The following is a 17060-nucleotide window of genomic DNA, read 5'->3' as shown; positions in this document are numbered from 1 at the left end:
TAGAGGCCTTCGTTTTTGTTTTTCATTACCAAGTCACTCTCATTACCTTTGTATTTATCTGTTTTTAATTATAAATGTCTAGCTGATGTAGTTGGAACTTCACTGAGACACTGTTTCCTTTCTCTCTTTGGCCAAAGCACTGGCATTCTGAATCCACTGTGGCAAAGTCATCATTTCCTTTAACTGGAAGACCGGGTCAGAGTGCAGTGGGCTCCAGCAGTTCCTGCAGCTGCCGCTGCTTGGAGAGAGAGAGCAGATAATTTGCCAGCTCGAAACTGGGAGCCACAGAGAGCTGTTACTATGATTATCTTAGAGGTATCAAAGCTCGAGTGATCTAGAAGATAGAGGAACTATAAGGAGTTAATGTCTGCCTCCTAAACGCTGAAAGGAGGACAAACAATGAAGAAAATGCACCTCTCTCCATAAAAGGGAAGGAACATAACCTTCAACTTCTCCAGGAGACTGGATCGCTTTCTCAAATTAGGTCATCCACTAGGCAGTCAGCTACAAAAATATCTAATAGACACACTTCCTTAAAAACAACGTAATTGTGAATAAAAATCTAACTTATGGCTCATGAAAATGATACCCATTATCTAACACAAATTACAATTCAAATTTACAAAATTACAATATTGCCCAGGAGCTTATTATACTGATGAAGGAGTCAGGAGTCTTTTCTTCCCAACTAGAGTGGACAGTAAGAAAGACTTTGCACTTCCATCATGGAGATGGAGTTATTTCTGTGATAAATCCAATCTCTGTTTCCATAGGGAAATGGACTCAGTCTATTGGAAAGGATTTCACATTGTTTCCAAAACAACTTTTCTTTTTCTTTGCCTAAGACTCCTTAAGCAGAAGGTTATGAGACCTCTCAAAGCACAGAGTCAAAGCAATGTTTATGTAATAGACATCCTCAAATACAACACTTGAGCTAGCATCTTGTCTTGCAGAAAGATAACTTTCTTTGCAGACTGGGTCCATTCTGGGTGACAAACAGTAGCAGGTACGACCTGAACTGCATGTGCCTGGGCCACAGCAGTGCAGTCCACACAGACCAGCTGCATCAGACGGCGACAGTCCTACCCTGGAGGCGGAAACACACTCATTAAGAGCGTGGTCCCGGGAGGGTCGTCTCAGTGTGTGAATCCCAGTCAAGTCACTTAACCTCTGAGCCTTTTGTATTGGGACAAAAACGCTCACCTGCCCATTCAGCAGATGAAAATCATAAGGCTGACAAAACGCTTTGAAAGCCACAGACATAAGCAAAGTCAAGTCTGCAAGGATTTACATGCAGTGATGGGCTGGGAAGCGCTCCCTCCCCTAAGAAACAAGGAAGGGAGTAGGGCAGAGGAGGGGCAAGATTTAGGCGATGCTGACTCTGGGGCAGCTGGAGAGTGTTACTTAGGTCAGGACGCCTCTCATCTCAGGCGAGACGGCAGACGGTCCTTGCTAAGGTCCCCACCACGGGCTGTAAACCCCGCAGGTGCTCCAGCTTACTGGGAGCAAGCAGCTCCAGGCACCAGCATCAGTCCTCCAAAGAGTCCCAGACACAGGTGGCATCTTGGAGACAAACCCCCCAACCCGAGGAGGGAGGGCGGTTGCTCTAAACGGTGAAACGGATCTGCTGAGCGCGTCCTCCACGACCACCTCTCTCAGCGTTCCATCTCCTTCCCAGACTTCCATTTTTTAACAGTCTTCCAGAAAATTGTCTAGACAGCGTTGTTTTGTCCTGTGGATACAGTCACTGCTATTTAAAATCAAGATGCTTTAAAAACTGCAAACCTATTATGGTTTGAAAACTCAGCATAAACCTTAAAGATTCCATAAAAAAATAGCCTTTCCAAATGTTTCCATTTTTGGCTTAAGTTTGCAATAAGGAAAAAATATTTTTCTTTAAAACTATATCAGACAGATGTGAAAACAATTTAGACAATGTCCAGGTATGTTCTAGTACATAAGAGATACATGTACCATCCCTGTCATAATTCAAGTAAAATGTAACTTGTGCAGACAAGCACATCAAGAAACGAAAGCATTCTTTTCAGGCTTCACCGTTTTTTAGGCTTCCTGAAGTTGGACACTTTCAAGAAGTTTTTTAGTATCTCCATATGAGATAGAATTTGAAGGGAATCATTTATCCCAAGAGTCTTCGGAAATGAGCTAGTGGATGGGGAAAATGCGTTAATGGGTCCCTGTGGGATAATCAATCATCACTCATTTTGGAGGTGCGCTCGGCATCTGTGGCACCGTCATTTGAGGATGAGAGATTCAGTATTCTTCAGTCTCAATATGGATATTTTAAGGTTCTGTGGAATTTAATTTCAGGTGTAGACAACGAAGGAGTTTTTGCTAGAAGCATTTCAACTCATCAAAAATCAAAGGTAGGGAATTTTACAAAGGTACAAATTATTTCCATGGAAAAACTAACACGGCCACAGGACAAATGAAAATCCCTGCACGTTTTTACCCAGAATAAAATGACTGGGATATAATTATGACTGAATTGAAATGTTTGTGCCATTTTATAGGTGATCTTATTTGCAAAGCAGAAATAGAGACACAGACGTAGAGAACAGACATGGATACCAAGGGGGATGGGAGTTCCTGGGAGCCTGGGGCTGACACGAAGACACCATGGATGAAACAGACAGCTAAGGAGAGCCTGCTACACGGAGCAGGGAGCTCAGCTCAGCACTCTGCGGGGATCGGCACGGGAAGGAGTCCAAAGCCGATGGATGGCTGGTTCATTTTCCTGCACAGTGGAAACTAACGCACCATTGCAAAGCACCTGCTCCAACAGAAATTAATTTGAATAGAAAACAAATGTTTGCCATGACGGCCTTAGTAAACAGAGTAAGATGTTTTTATGCCACTCGCCTAATGCTGACAGTTACTGTCCTCCATGAGTTTTTCATTTCCTTTCTCACAGGATGATATGGAATTGCCACCTTGATTGGAAAAGGCTAAATCGACCTCTGTTTGCAAAAAAGCTGCAATTAAAATGAGCACACATGTGGCGCCGGCAGTCACCAGCTGAGAAGAAAGCGTTTAAGGAGCCAATCGGGTGGGACACTAAGTAAATCGATCACAAGGAAGAACTTAAATTTCTCCAGGGTGTGCAGAATGACTATGAGAAAGAGATGATTCAACAGAGGGAGTGATGCTTCTCTCTCACCCTTCAAGTCTGGCCCAGCCTGTGAAAAGCTCACGCACACCATCGGAAGACAGGGGCTTGAATTCCAGCTTCCCCTTCTGAGCTGCTCATCCTGGCACATTTCATTTCAGCATCTCTTGTCTTCAGATGCTTCCTAATTTACCCAACTTAAACTTTTCATGTTTATTTACATCACTTATTTATACAGACGAGGAAACCAAGGATCAGAGATCCTAAGTGTCTGGTCCAAGATGGTAAATGATGAAGGTGGATCCCATTTCAGCAAGATTTTACACCAACTGTTCCCACTGTCTTATCCGATTTACTTCTATCGCTCGATTACTGAAAAGAATGTGGCTTGGAAAGTCACTCTTCAGGCTAAACCTTTAATAATTATCATAGTTTCTGCTTTGAGATATTAAAGTTCAAAACACAAAGAGACTCTCTGGAAAACTCTAGATAGAGTGATGTCATCCGCTATGATAGCCACCAGTCACACCTGGCTATCTCAATGTAAATAAAGCCATTTTTAAAACTTTTTTATTTTTATTTTTTTTATCATGAGCTCTTTATTTTTTTTAATTTTTATTTTTACTTTCTTTTACTTTACATTGACATGAATCCACCACGGGTGTACATGCGATCCATTTTCTTTAAATGACAAACTCCTCCCTTGCAAGGGTCGTATTTCAAGTGCTCAAGAGCCACTTGTGGCTCCTGGCTGCCATATTGGAGAGCAGGGATAAAGAGCATCTTCCTCATCACAGAAATTTCCACTGGATGCTGCAAGCTAGAGTCCAGGTTCCAGGCTTCCGCCCTTGTGTCTTATCGTCACTATCTTTTTTTCTGTGTGTTGTTTTGTGTTACTCCTAGGCATGGTGTTTCAGCCTGCCCCCATAACCACAGATGACAGAGCTCGTCTTTAAGCATTTCGTCAGGTATGCAGCAACGTAGAAACACATCGCAAAATAACAAATAAGCCTAGTGGTTTGGAAACACAGACATTTTCTCTCATTGCTTGAGAAGCCTAGAGGACTTGCTAAAGTGCGAACTCCAGGCAAGATGCGGCTTAGAGTCTTCTATAGACAAGAAGACAAGGCGCCAGATGCGAAGACACTCGGTAATTACCAGCTTCCCCACCTGCTGCTTCTTTTCTATACAAGTGGGGAAATATGTAGGCAAAGCAAGCGCCACTTTGGATGGAAGCAAACATTTCTTTCCTATGGACCCCTGGAGGTAGAGTGCTGGAGGAATCTGACGCTCATGAAGGTGGCTTGTGTCTCTAGGGGGTTTGAATTCTCAAGCTGTCCAGAGGAGACCCTCCTCCCCAGTCTTCTGTTCACTGGACCACCTCTTCCCCTTCGACACGAATCATGTGGGAAAGCAGTACCACGTGCTGATAACAGAGGAGCAGGGAGTCTATTGGGTGGTGTTGAAAAATTAGGTGATTATCCAAATCAGAGTAATGCAGATTAGATGTGTGTGCGTGTGTGTGCATGTGTGTATGTGTGTGCATGTGCATGTGTGTGCGTGTGTGTGCATGTGTGTGCCCCATGCATGTGCATGCACACAGGAGGTGGTGAGAAACAGGCAAGATCATGTGCTTGTTTAGGTGATGTGTGTAAGTTCACTATCAATGTGGGTGTAAACGCAGGTGTTTAGGGTGCTTAGGGGTGCAATCTGTCCACTATGTGGACTCAGATACAAACCAGACTCTGAAACGTAGGGCTGCTGACTCTCAGTGATTCGTGTTTACAGATATGAAACCCACAAGTTAACAGTGTCCATTCAACCCAAGTCAAACAGCCGACTCATTGTGATTAGGAGAAATCACAAAAGAGCACCCCATGGTTCAGAGACTTGTCTCTGCCCGTGTGACCTAGCCCCGTGCCTCCCCTGGAGGCCACTGTCGTTTATAAAATGAATAAGCTGAGCCGTCCTGGGCCACCCCGCCTCTAACATTTGGAGTCCTCCCTGCCACAGATCTCTGCAGAGCTGCCAGGCGTCCAGTAGTGTTGACAAGACCAGATTCCTCCTTATCCTCGCCCACCTGTCAAGTGGAGGCGCTGATAAGCAGGGAAATGGCCCATCACACAGACGAAGGGAAAAACAGGGAGCAGCTCAGGGCGGGGGACCTCACAGGAGATGAAGCACTTTCGCTGGATAATTAGCATGTGGCATAAACGCCTGCTGCGCGCTGCTACTGCTTACCTCCCCTAGACCACCAGATGGGAACCTGAGACGTCACTTTCAGTATGTTTGGAAATCATAAAACATAACGCCTATAAATCGATAGCATTGAATATACAATCTTGCGAGTGCCCTCGTTCTCATTTGCCCAGTGAAACTGATGTATCAGCCACACAGCAAAGCTTGTTTGTCTGTTACTCAAGTGGGGCTTGCCTTCCTACCTTCCTTTCTTCTCCCCTTCTGCTTCCTCCATCCTTCCTTTTTCCTTTTGTTTGTTACATCAATCTAGACTCCTTTTGCATTTCTTACCTGAAAAGAGGATGTTAGCACACAGGTGCCAGGAACACTCTTGCTGATGTGGATCCAACAGGGCTTCAAAGCCTTGCTCACTCCCTCCATTAAATATAATACCACCATTTTATACTAGTTAATTAGGACTGGAAGAAGGGATATGGGCCTGAAAGAGGTTGTTTTATGGTTCACTGAGGTCATAATAAAAGTATACGTGAAGCTAGTGCTGTTTTTACAGGAGGATAGAGCTGTCATTCCAGAATTTCTTCCTCTAAACCACACACGCTTAATTTTTTATAGATTTTGTTGTCAGTGCAAAATCTGTGTCATTTCACAGTAACGACAACTAATTTCCCAATTGACTCAAAAAATTTTGTGTTTTTATGTCCCTGTATTAGTGGCCTCCCAATCTCACGGTCAGAAAACATACCTGAGGCTTGTGTTTAAAAATGCAAACCCTGCAATCTTTCCCTTGACCTGAAATGAGACTCTCAAGGAGAGAAATCTTAGACTCTGCCTGCTCAGAACATCAGCAATAATTCTTATAACAAGAGCCAAGTTAGGAGATCGTTCATTTATCTCCAGAATGGAAATGTCGCTGCCCATGCGTGCTTCTTCTGAAATCAATGCCAGTCTTCCTCCTGTTTCCTGATGTGACTCTAACCCACTCCATAGTCCACACTGTCGTGGGAGATCAGAAGAAAGAGAAAATGGAGGATTTAGCATAGTCTTGTCCAGTAAAAACATAATGCCAACCACGTGGGTAATTTTCAGGTTTGCAGAAGCCATATTTTAAAATCTGAAGGAACAGTTGACATTAGTTTTAACAGGATGGTTCATATCACTCAACATATCCAAAGCACCGTTGTTTTCGTATGTAAACAATAGAAAACTACTGAAATGCTTTGCATGCCTGTTTAGAACAAAGTCTTAAGGTCTAACTCACACCCGGTGCCAAGTTCTGCTTGGACTTGCCACTTTATAAGAATTGGATGGTCACCGTATTCAGTGGTGATTCAGAATATACAGGTTTATGACATGATGGAGCAAACAATAACCCGGCTTTACCCCACTCATTTACCTTGGAAAACATCACAGCCATCTGCGGGCATTTTAATGATGGTTTGACTTGCTAAGCTTAAAATAAAAGAAAACAAGGAACAGCAGAAGCCACATGGCCCAGCTTTAGAGTTTCTTATAGACGGCGTTTCATCGTCATCACTTAAAAACCTGTGCTGCCAGTAAACGTAACAGAGTACATTCTAACTTTAAGTAGCAGGTGTTAGGTGTTAATTCTTACCATCTCAATAACATGCACGTGCTAAGTCACTCCAGTCATATCTGACTCTTTGCAACCCCGTGGACTGTAGCCCGCCAGGCCCCTCTGTCCATGGGATTCTCCAGACAGAACACTGGAGTGGGTCGCCATGCCTTCCTCCCGGGATCGTCCTGACCAGGGATCAAACCTGCATCTCGTACGTCTCCTGCTTTGGCGGTTGTGTTCTTGACCACTAGCGCCACCTGGGAAGCCCACCAATTACACATCACACTTAGAATATGTTTAAATAATTATTCAGTATTTGGGGGATGGAGCCATGGGGAAAATGTTCCTTAGAATATTTCACTTTCTTCTTTTGTTATATCTTTAACAAAACATCAGCTCTGTTTATCTTTTTCTTAAGTTTTTCAGAATGCCAGTTTTTTTCGATGCCATCTCTGAACGCATTGATTTCTGACAAGGCCCGCTTCTGAGAAGGGTTTGCTGAAAGTCTTTGAGATCCTGCCACAGTTTTTACAGCTTCCTCAATCTTCATATGTGATCCTAAAAATGAGGTCCAGTTGCATTCACCATAATTATTTTATTAAGATAGAGTAAGACTACAGACCAAGGGAAAGCGTCAGTACCTGGATTCCAAAGTCAATGCGTTTCCTTGATAACACGTGGAGACAAATCTGCTCCTTGAAGTATGCGTATGCGCGCCCGCTCAGTCGTGTCCAACTCCCTGTGACCCCATGGACTGTAGCCGGCCAGGTTCCTCTGTCTGTGGGGTTCTCCAGGCAAGAATCCTGGCGTGCGCTGCCATTCCCTCCTCCAGGGGACTCTCCCGACCCAGGGATGGAACCCCCGTCTCTTCGGTGTCCTGCACTGGCAGAAGGATTCTTCTCCATTGTGCCACCTGGGAAGCCTTGCTCCTCGAGGTAGGCAAAGTCAAAATAAGCACAAGGTGGTCACGGTATCCTGTTTCTTACCCTGTTTTTAGGATATAAGCTAAACTTACAGAAGAAAACTATTTCCGTGACATTTGTAATGTGCCAAATGTTCAAACCTATTTTTACATTAAATCTAACCTCATGTATAGCCACATGTGTTTCAGAAGAGAGTAGCTCAGTATTGATTTCATTTTTACGTTTTCTCCCTGATATTACAATGACGTGATCGTGAGATAGGATGACAGAAGTCGGGTTAGGAAGAAAAAATCAAAAAGCGTCTGGCAACCACACATCTCTCTGCAGCAGGCAGAGGGGTAACAGTTTCCTTTCTGTTGCTGCATACACGGGTTGCTGCATACATGTGTTTCCTACTTTTTCTTATAGTCAAAGACACACACACACGCACACACAGACCTGTAGTAATAAGGAAAGACGGTCACGCATCTCCTGTGACCCTCATATGAAGGAAATTTCAGCGGTCATATCAAACACGGGCACAGCTTTACACTGACTTTCCACGCTCTCCCCTCCAGCTCCCTTTGCAAATGGAAACACAGTGAGGTTGGGGCGTCCGAGGCTTCCCAGCCCACCTGGAGTCGGGGCTGCCTGTGGTTGGGGCGTCCAAGGTTTCCCAGCCCACCTGGAGTCGGGGCTGCCTGTGGTTGGGGCGTCCGAGGTTCCCAGCCCACCTGGAGTCGGGGCTGCCTGTGTGACACGGTGACAATCAGTTAAGTGTAAGCAAAAGCCTCTGGTTCAGGCATTTAGTTGAGGCCCTTACTGTACAAAAGATTGACTTGGTTTGTGACTTTTTCACCACACTCCACGTTTCTTTGTTGCTGAGACTGTTTAGTTGATGCCTGGAGATAAAGTATTAATAGCTCTTGATCGTTGGATCAAATGTCTGAGGAGGGCAGCTTGCCCAAGGATGGGGAAGCAGAAAGTCGAGACAGTCTGAGAGCCCACTGGCATCACGGGTCACGGCTCCTGTGTCAGCCTTCCATCACGAAAGCTCAAACTGGTCCGCTTAGTAACTTGCCCTGAAAATCTCAGACAGTCTTGGAACACATTGAGAACATATGAGAAATATTAGCATTGTTTTCAGAAGTAACAGGGAGCTCACTGATAAAATCCTCTCCTCTATGACAGGCTTCTGCATCTAGTTAACATTAGGTCTCCTGGTTTCCTGCATTTTCTTGTCACTGGCATAGTTTTATGGATGTTGGCTAGCATCTTACTAACACAGGGCATGATGAAATTGTGGCTGGGAATCAGTGATTGGGAAAAAGTTTTGGAAGGTTTGACCACGGGGACGAAAGCTGTTAGTAGGGTCGTCTTGACTTTGCTAAGTCCGGAGTCGAGAATACCAGCAGGCAGTGTGCTTTGACTCAGGATGTCCCCACACGCCGTCAGAAGCTTCTGGCTCTGTCCACAGACAGGAGCTGCATTGTGCTGATAAGAAATAGAAAGTAATTTCTTACATATAATATATAAACTCTTTGATTTTTAAATCTGCTCTTTCCAAATTGTCTGTTCCTGAGCTCAGCCTGATACTCTCATTGCCCAGAAAGTCAATCGTGATGGCCAGCACATGCCAAGTGCACAAGCTTGTCTCCCCTTGACTTTTAAGAAAACATATGATTGCCCATCTGCTTCAGATGCAGACGCTTTATCAGATGCTGGATTCCACCAGGAAAACGAAAGCTGCTGTCAGTCATCGATTTTCATATGCATTTTCTGAAGCGGATTTTGCTACAACCTACTAGAGCTCTTTCCAGAGGAAACAACTGCATCTAGATAAGTTTTATAAGGGAGGGAAAGCATTTGTAGAAACCAAAAGTTTTAGAGATAAAGAACAAGTAAAAAATTAAGAAATACAGTAAACACGTTAGGGAAACAAAGAATTATGTAATTGAGCATATTTCATATGTGTTAATAAAATAGTAAATGATATATGCAAGCATTTAATTTATGAAAACTTGAACATGCCAGAGATCACAGCTAAGCTAGTGGCTGAATATTTTAATACATTCCTTTTAATGTGACTAGATTAATAGTAATATGAGCTATATTTACATATCTGTACATTCACATATATATGGAGCAGGAAATGACAACCTACTTCCGTATTCTTGCCTGGAAAATTCCATGGACAGAGGAACCTGATGGGCTACATTTCGCGAGGCTGCGAAGAGCTGGACACGACTGAGAGACTGAGAACATACACGCGCGAGCACACACGTTACTCTCACGTATGTGAGGGACTCATTATGTTCTCTTATAACTGTGAGTGCTAGCCTTTTAAAAACAATGTATGCAATAACGAAATGCTATAAGCCATGAATACCATCATGATTTTTCTCAAGTAACTTAACTGTTAAAGATAAAGGCAAGAAAAAGTTAAAGAGCTTAGTTTATTTATTAAGGAGCTTAGTCTTTACCTTAGAAAAATAAAGTGCTCATCTACTCACCCTGCTTGCATGTGAAATAAAAGTGACACGGTATAAACAAAGGTGCATTGGGATTATTTCAAATGCATGAAAAAAAAACAAGCTGAGGACACTTGAAGGACTGAATTAAATAAATACAGGCAAACTTATGTTAAAAAAGAAAAGAAGCTATCTCATAAAATACACACAGACACGTGCACACACGCACACACCCATGAACACACACCCCAGGGCCCGCACACACACATGCACATACACATGCACACACACCCCAGAACACACATGCACACACACATGCACACACACCCTGGGCCACACACATGCACACACTCATGAACACACACCCCAGGGCCCACACACACACACACACACACACACACACACACATGCACACACACCCCGGGCCACACACATGCACACATACATGCACACACACCCCGGGCCACACACACACACACATGCACATACACATGCACACACACCCTGGAACACACATGCACACACACATGCACACACACCCTGGGCCACACACATGCACACACTCATGAACACACACCCCAGGGCACACACACACACACACACACACACACACATGCACACACACCCCGGGCCACACACATGCACACATACATGCACACACACCCCGGGCCACACACACACACACATGCACATACACATGCACACACACCCCGGGCCACACACACACACACATGCACACACACCCCGGGCCACACACATGCGCACACCCATGAACACACACCCCAGGGCCCCCACACACACACACATGCACACACACATGCACACACACCCCGGGCCACACACACACACACACACACACATGCACACACTCATGAACACATACCCCAGGGCCCCCACACACGCATGCACACACACATGCACACACACCCCAGGCCACACACACACACACACATACATGCGCGAGCGCACACACACCCTGGGCCCTACACACACACACCCTGGGCCCTGCACACACACACGCACACACACCCTGGGCCTCGCACTGGCAGAGACTGTTAGGACAGCTTCCTGGCTGACCACCTCTGCCCTGCAGTAACCTAGGCAAGCACTTCTCCTGCCCTTTGTCAGCTCTGGGGTGACACAGACCGTCCTGGGGGGCTCGGTCCACTGTTCCTCCCCTGCTGACACTAAGGGCTAGACAGCGGGGAAGGATGATGCATCGGGAGGATCTGGGTGAAGCAAGGCTTTAAGTCAGCATGAGAAGTCCCAGGGCACACCTTGGAGCCACTCCTGAGTGAAACTGAGCAGAACCCAAACAGTACAAGCCTGGAGACCTGAACACTGCCCAGCTCTCAGACCAGCCGCTGCTGAGCACACGAGTAGGCAGGCTAAAACAAACAGTGCTTCAGAGGCTTTGAAAATGAAATCGCTGTTTGAACTACGGCCCACAAAGACACGTATTCTAAACTTCAAGGGGTTGTTGGCATGCTGCAATAGATGACTTAAATAGAAACCAGAGTCTCATAACCTAAAATGTCCAGGATATGATGAGAAATTGTTCATCATCTCTAGAACTAGGAAAATCTCAACTGGGATGAGGAATGATCATCAAAAGAGGCCAAGGGCTGTGATGACTCACATGCTGGAATCCTGTGATGAAGACCTTAAAGCAGCTACCATAAAATGCTCCAGCAAGCTATTACAAATGCTCATGGAGGGAAAAAAAGAGTCTCAGCAAAGGAAAAGTAATTGAAATTCAGGAACATGTCGATAATAAACAAAGAGAAACAGAGATGGTAAATTCAAAAACTGCTCTTACTTTAAATTTAAAAATTACTTTTGATGATTAAAATCAAAGATTATAATACTGTCTGATGTGGTTTTCACTGCATGTTCAAGTAATATTTAAGGCAATTTGTTATAAAGGTGGAAGTGGGAGAGAGGCCTCAAGACAGGTAAGGTGGTTACATTCACCTTGATGCAATAACTTATTGAAACAAGATCATGCACTGTGATAACTTGGAAATATATGTAGCCTCTACAGCAAACACTAAACCACTGTGAAGATATACATTCAAAAACACTGGAGACAACTGAAGACTGAATACGAAAACATTAACAAGGAGGCAAAGGAGGACAGAACATAAAACACAAAGGGGATAAGCAGGGAACCTACAGACAAGCAGAAGAGAGTATAAGCAGGAAGGAAATTAAGTTACTGTAAAAACCAAAGCTTTCTGAAATGAGACGTCTAGGCACAGATTCATACGTTATTCACTGCAGGATTCTCCCAAACATTTCAGGAAGAAATAACTCCATTTTACACAATCTCTTCCAACAACAGACGAGAAGGGAACGCTTCTCAATTCATTTTATGAGACCAGCATGGTCCTGATACCAAAACTGACAAAGACAATACAAAAGAAAAGAAAAAATGCAGACCGATATCCTCATAAACGTTGAAAGAAAAATCATCAATAAAAAACTGGCAAATTCAGCAATATATGCAAATACAAATACACCGTATGATAACGTAGAGTTTATAGCAGGAATGCAAGGCAGGAACAATACATACAGATCAATTAGTCTAAAGATGAAAATGACACAGCTGTATCAATTGAGGTGGAAAAAGGACTTGTTATTCATGATGAAAAGAAAGATGCTACTTTTATTTTTTAAAAGCCTATATATCTGTATGTATGCATATATACATACTACACTCACACAAATATGTATCTGTGTTAAATAATGAAAATGTATATGAGAACAGAAGAAATTGCTTACTTATGGGGAAGAAATGGAACACAGTGGAGCGAACAGAGATTAAGGTGGATTATCTGAATTATCCTTATTTACAAATTTGGTTTTGCATCCACATAAATGTTTTACAGATTTATTAAACAGAATGAATCAAAGGAAACTAGATTTATTTCAGTGACTTTAAACCAAGGGCTTTGAGTACACATATCTGGTGAATATATTCAAAGGATCTATTTGCCACTTCTGCTATATAATCATAAGGGATTATATTTAGGTCATACCTGAATAGCCTAGTGGTTTTCCCTACTTTCTTCAAGTTGAGCCTGAGTTTAGCAATAAGGAGCTGATGATCTGAGCCACAGTCAGCTCCAGGTCTTGTTTTTGCCGACTGTATAGAGCTTCTCCATCTTTGGCTGCAAAGAATATAAACAATCTGATTTGGGTGTTGACCATCTGGTGATGCCCACGTGTAGAGTCATCTCTGTGTTGTTGGAAGAAGGGGTTTGCTATGACCAGTGCGTTCTCTTGGCAAAACTCTGCTAACCTTTGCCCTGCTTCATTTTGTACTCCAAAGTCAAGCTTGCCTGTTACTCCACATATCTTTTGACTTCCTACCTGTGCATTCCATTCCCCTATGATGAAAATAATGCCTTTTTTTGGTGTTACTTCTAGCAGGTCTTGTAGGTCTTCATAGATCATTCAGCTTCAGCTTCTTCAGCATGAGTGGTTTAGGCATAGACTTGGATTACTGTGATATTGAATGGTTTGCCTTGGAAAAGAACCAAGATCATTCTGTCATTTTTGAGATTGCATTTCGGACTCTTTGTTCACTCTGAGGGTTACGCCATTTCTTCTAAGGGGTTCTAGACCACGGTAGTAGTTATGATGTTCATCTGAATTAAATTTTACCATTCCCATCCACATTAGTTCACCAATTCCTAAAATGTCAATGCTCACTCTTGCCACCTCTTTAACCACTTCCAATGTGCCGTGATTCATGGACCTAACTGTTTCTATGCAACAGCGTTCTTTACAGAATGGGGCTTCACTTACGTCACCAGACACATCCCCAGCTGATACCACTTCTGCTTTGGCTCAACCTTTCCATTTTTTCTGGAGCTATTTCTCTGCTCTTCTCCGGTAGCACACAGGACATCTACCGACCTGGGTGTTCATCTTTCAGTGTCATATATTTTTGCCTTTTCATACTGTTCATGAGGTTCTCAAGTCAAGAATGCTGAAATGGTTTGCCATTCCCTTCTCCAGTGGACCACATTTTGTCAGAACTCTCCATGACCCAGCCATCTTGGGTGACCCTTACAGAGCATGGCTCATAGTTTCATTGAGTTATACAAGACTGTGACTCATATGATCATTTTGGTTAGTTTTCTGTGATTGTGGTTTTTATTCTCTCTGCCCTCTGATGGATGAGGATAAGAGGCTTGTGCAAGCTCTCTGGCGGGAGAGACTAAACGTTGGACCATAAGGAATCTGAGTGATGAAGAATAGATGCTTTGGAACTGTGGTGCTGAAGAAGACTCTTGAGGGTCCCTTGGACTACAAGGAGATCAAGCCAATCCATCCTAAAGGAAATCAACCCAGAGTATTCACTGGAAGGATTGATGCTGCAGTTTAAGCTCTAATACTTTGGCCACCTGATGTGAAGTCAACGCATTAGAAAAGACTCTGATGCTGGGGAAAATTGAAGGCAGGAGAAGGGAGAGACAGAGAATAAGATGGTTGGAAGGCATCATCAACTCCATGGACATGAATCTGAGCAAACTGGGAGATGGTTAAGGATAGCGAAGCCTGGAGTGCTGCAGTCCATGGGGTCCATTGCATCCTCTGTCGTCCCCGTCTCCTCCCACCTTCAATCTTTCCCAGCATCAAGGTCTTTTCCGATGAGTCGGTTCTTCACATCAGGTGGCCAAAGTATTGAACCTTTAGCTCCAGCAACAGTCCTTCCAATGAATAGTCTAGGTTGATTTCCTTTACCACTGACTGGTTAGATCTCCCTGCCATCCAAGGGAGTCTCAAGGGTCTTCTCCAGCACCACAGTTCAGAAGCATCAGCTCTTCAGTGCTCACCCTTCTTTATGGTTCAACTCGTACATTCATATATGGTACTATAAAATTCATAGCTTTGACTATAATGACATTTGTTGGCAAAGTGAAGTCTCTTCTTTTTAATATGCTTCCTAAGTTTGTCCAAAAAAAAAAAAAAAAAAAAAGCTTGGAAGCTTTCCTTCCAAGGAGCACGCTTCTTGAATTTGATGACTGCAGTCACTGTCCACAGTGATGTTGGAGCCCAAGAAATAAAATCTGTCACTACTTCTGGATTGCTTATATATGGCCCTAATTAATTACTCTGAACACTGGTGAAGGAAAGGAGTTTGGGACTGACATCACACGCTAGTAATACTATGTGTATAATAGATGGGGCTTCCCTGGTGGCTCAGTGGTAAATCATCTGCCTGCAATGCAGGAGGCCTGCATTCAATCCCTGGGTTGGGAAGATCCCCTGAAGAAGGGAATGGTTACCCACTCCAGTATTCTTGCCTGGAGAATCCCATGGACGGAGGAACCTGGTGGGCTACATTCGTGGCGATCGCAAAGAGGCAGACACGACAAGTGACTGATACAGACACACACAGATGCACACACATAATAGGTAACTGATGAGAACCTGCTGTGCAGCACTGGGGACGCTGCTTGGCACTGTTTGGTGACCTAAATGGGAAGGAAATTCAAAAAAGATGAGGCGCATGTGTATAAACTATATTTCAGGAAACCAAGCAATTGATAAGGTACCTCTTAATCAAGGAATTCCAGCTAATTAATGCAGAAAGAAAGAACAGTACCTTTTTGCAAACTCTAGTGAAATTATATACATAGACAATGATCAATTTTTCACAAATTCTCTAGAAAAAAGATTGATTGATGATGAAATGTATGATAAATGGGTTAGAATGAAAAAAAAAAAACTAAACCCACTAATCAATTTTAACATGACAGAAAAAGAGACAATGAAACATTTTATACCTTCTGATAGAATGCAGTAGGAAGTACACAGAAGCACCTACAAAATACTTTGGCCAAAAAAAACAAAAAAACAAAAAAAATCAGTCCTAAACCTCATCAACTCTATAGATATAAGTACTCATTTAAAAGACACACAGAGCACAGAGGAGCAAATTAAAAGCCACCAAGGGAATGTAATCACTCAATCTATACACACAAAAATAACCTGATTCCGTTAATTAAAAAAAATAAAGAAACTCTTATGGATAAAAGAGACCTATTAACCAAATGCTACGTTTTGGTCATGTTTGAAATTCCATGGGGTCGTGGGGAGCTGGACACGACCGAAGTAACTGAGCACACGTAGGCACGTAGTAAATATGCTGTTAAACTGTTTTCAAGTAACCACTAAAAAAGGTAGAAATAAAATAGAGAAAAAAGAGTCAGAAAAAGGCAAAAAGAACAGAAACATAAAAGAAGCAGAATAAACGAAAAGCATGTGGATGCGATGCTAGAAGTGAACTCAAATGTGTCAACAGCCACAATCAGCGAAGACAGACTAAATTCTAGAATTAAAAGACAAAGATTGTCAGACAAGACTGGAAAACGGAATCGCTACATGCTTTTTAACACAAACGTAAACCTAAGACAATAGGTCTGAGAGTTAAAGGGTGGTAAGATGAACACCAGCCAAATACTAAACACAAAGAAAGCTGCTGCTCTTATAGAAATGTAAGAAAATTATGCTACACAAAAATATTAATAGACAGTAAAAACATACTACACAGATGCAGACAATTTCCCAGGAAGAAACAAGTCAGATAACACAAAATATCAAAAGGTAGAAATCAAAAGTTGAAACAAATACAAGAAGAGACCAATGAATCACCATAACACAGAACTATGTTTTATATAAATGCACCTTTTGGTAATAGTAGATTAAACATATAAAATTGTTTATAAATTTATATGTTTACTATAAAACATAAATATAAAGGTATAAAG

At 43.0% G+C, this 17060-nt stretch overlaps 1 protein-coding gene across 1 annotated transcript in view; it reads right to left on the bottom strand.

Moving 5' to 3' along the window:
* Positions 1-17060, bottom strand: part of ZNF385D (zinc finger protein 385D) — a 782386-nt gene that overhangs the window by 415943 nt on the left and 349383 nt on the right. The window lies entirely within an intron of this gene.

Source organism: Budorcas taxicolor, chromosome 24 (assembly GCF_023091745.1).
Source record: "Budorcas taxicolor isolate Tak-1 chromosome 24, Takin1.1, whole genome shotgun sequence".
In the NCBI taxonomy this organism is placed as follows: Eukaryota; Metazoa; Chordata; class Mammalia; order Artiodactyla; family Bovidae; genus Budorcas; species Budorcas taxicolor.
Note: the sequence above shows the minus strand (reverse complement) of the source record. Positions and strands in the feature narration are given on the sequence as shown.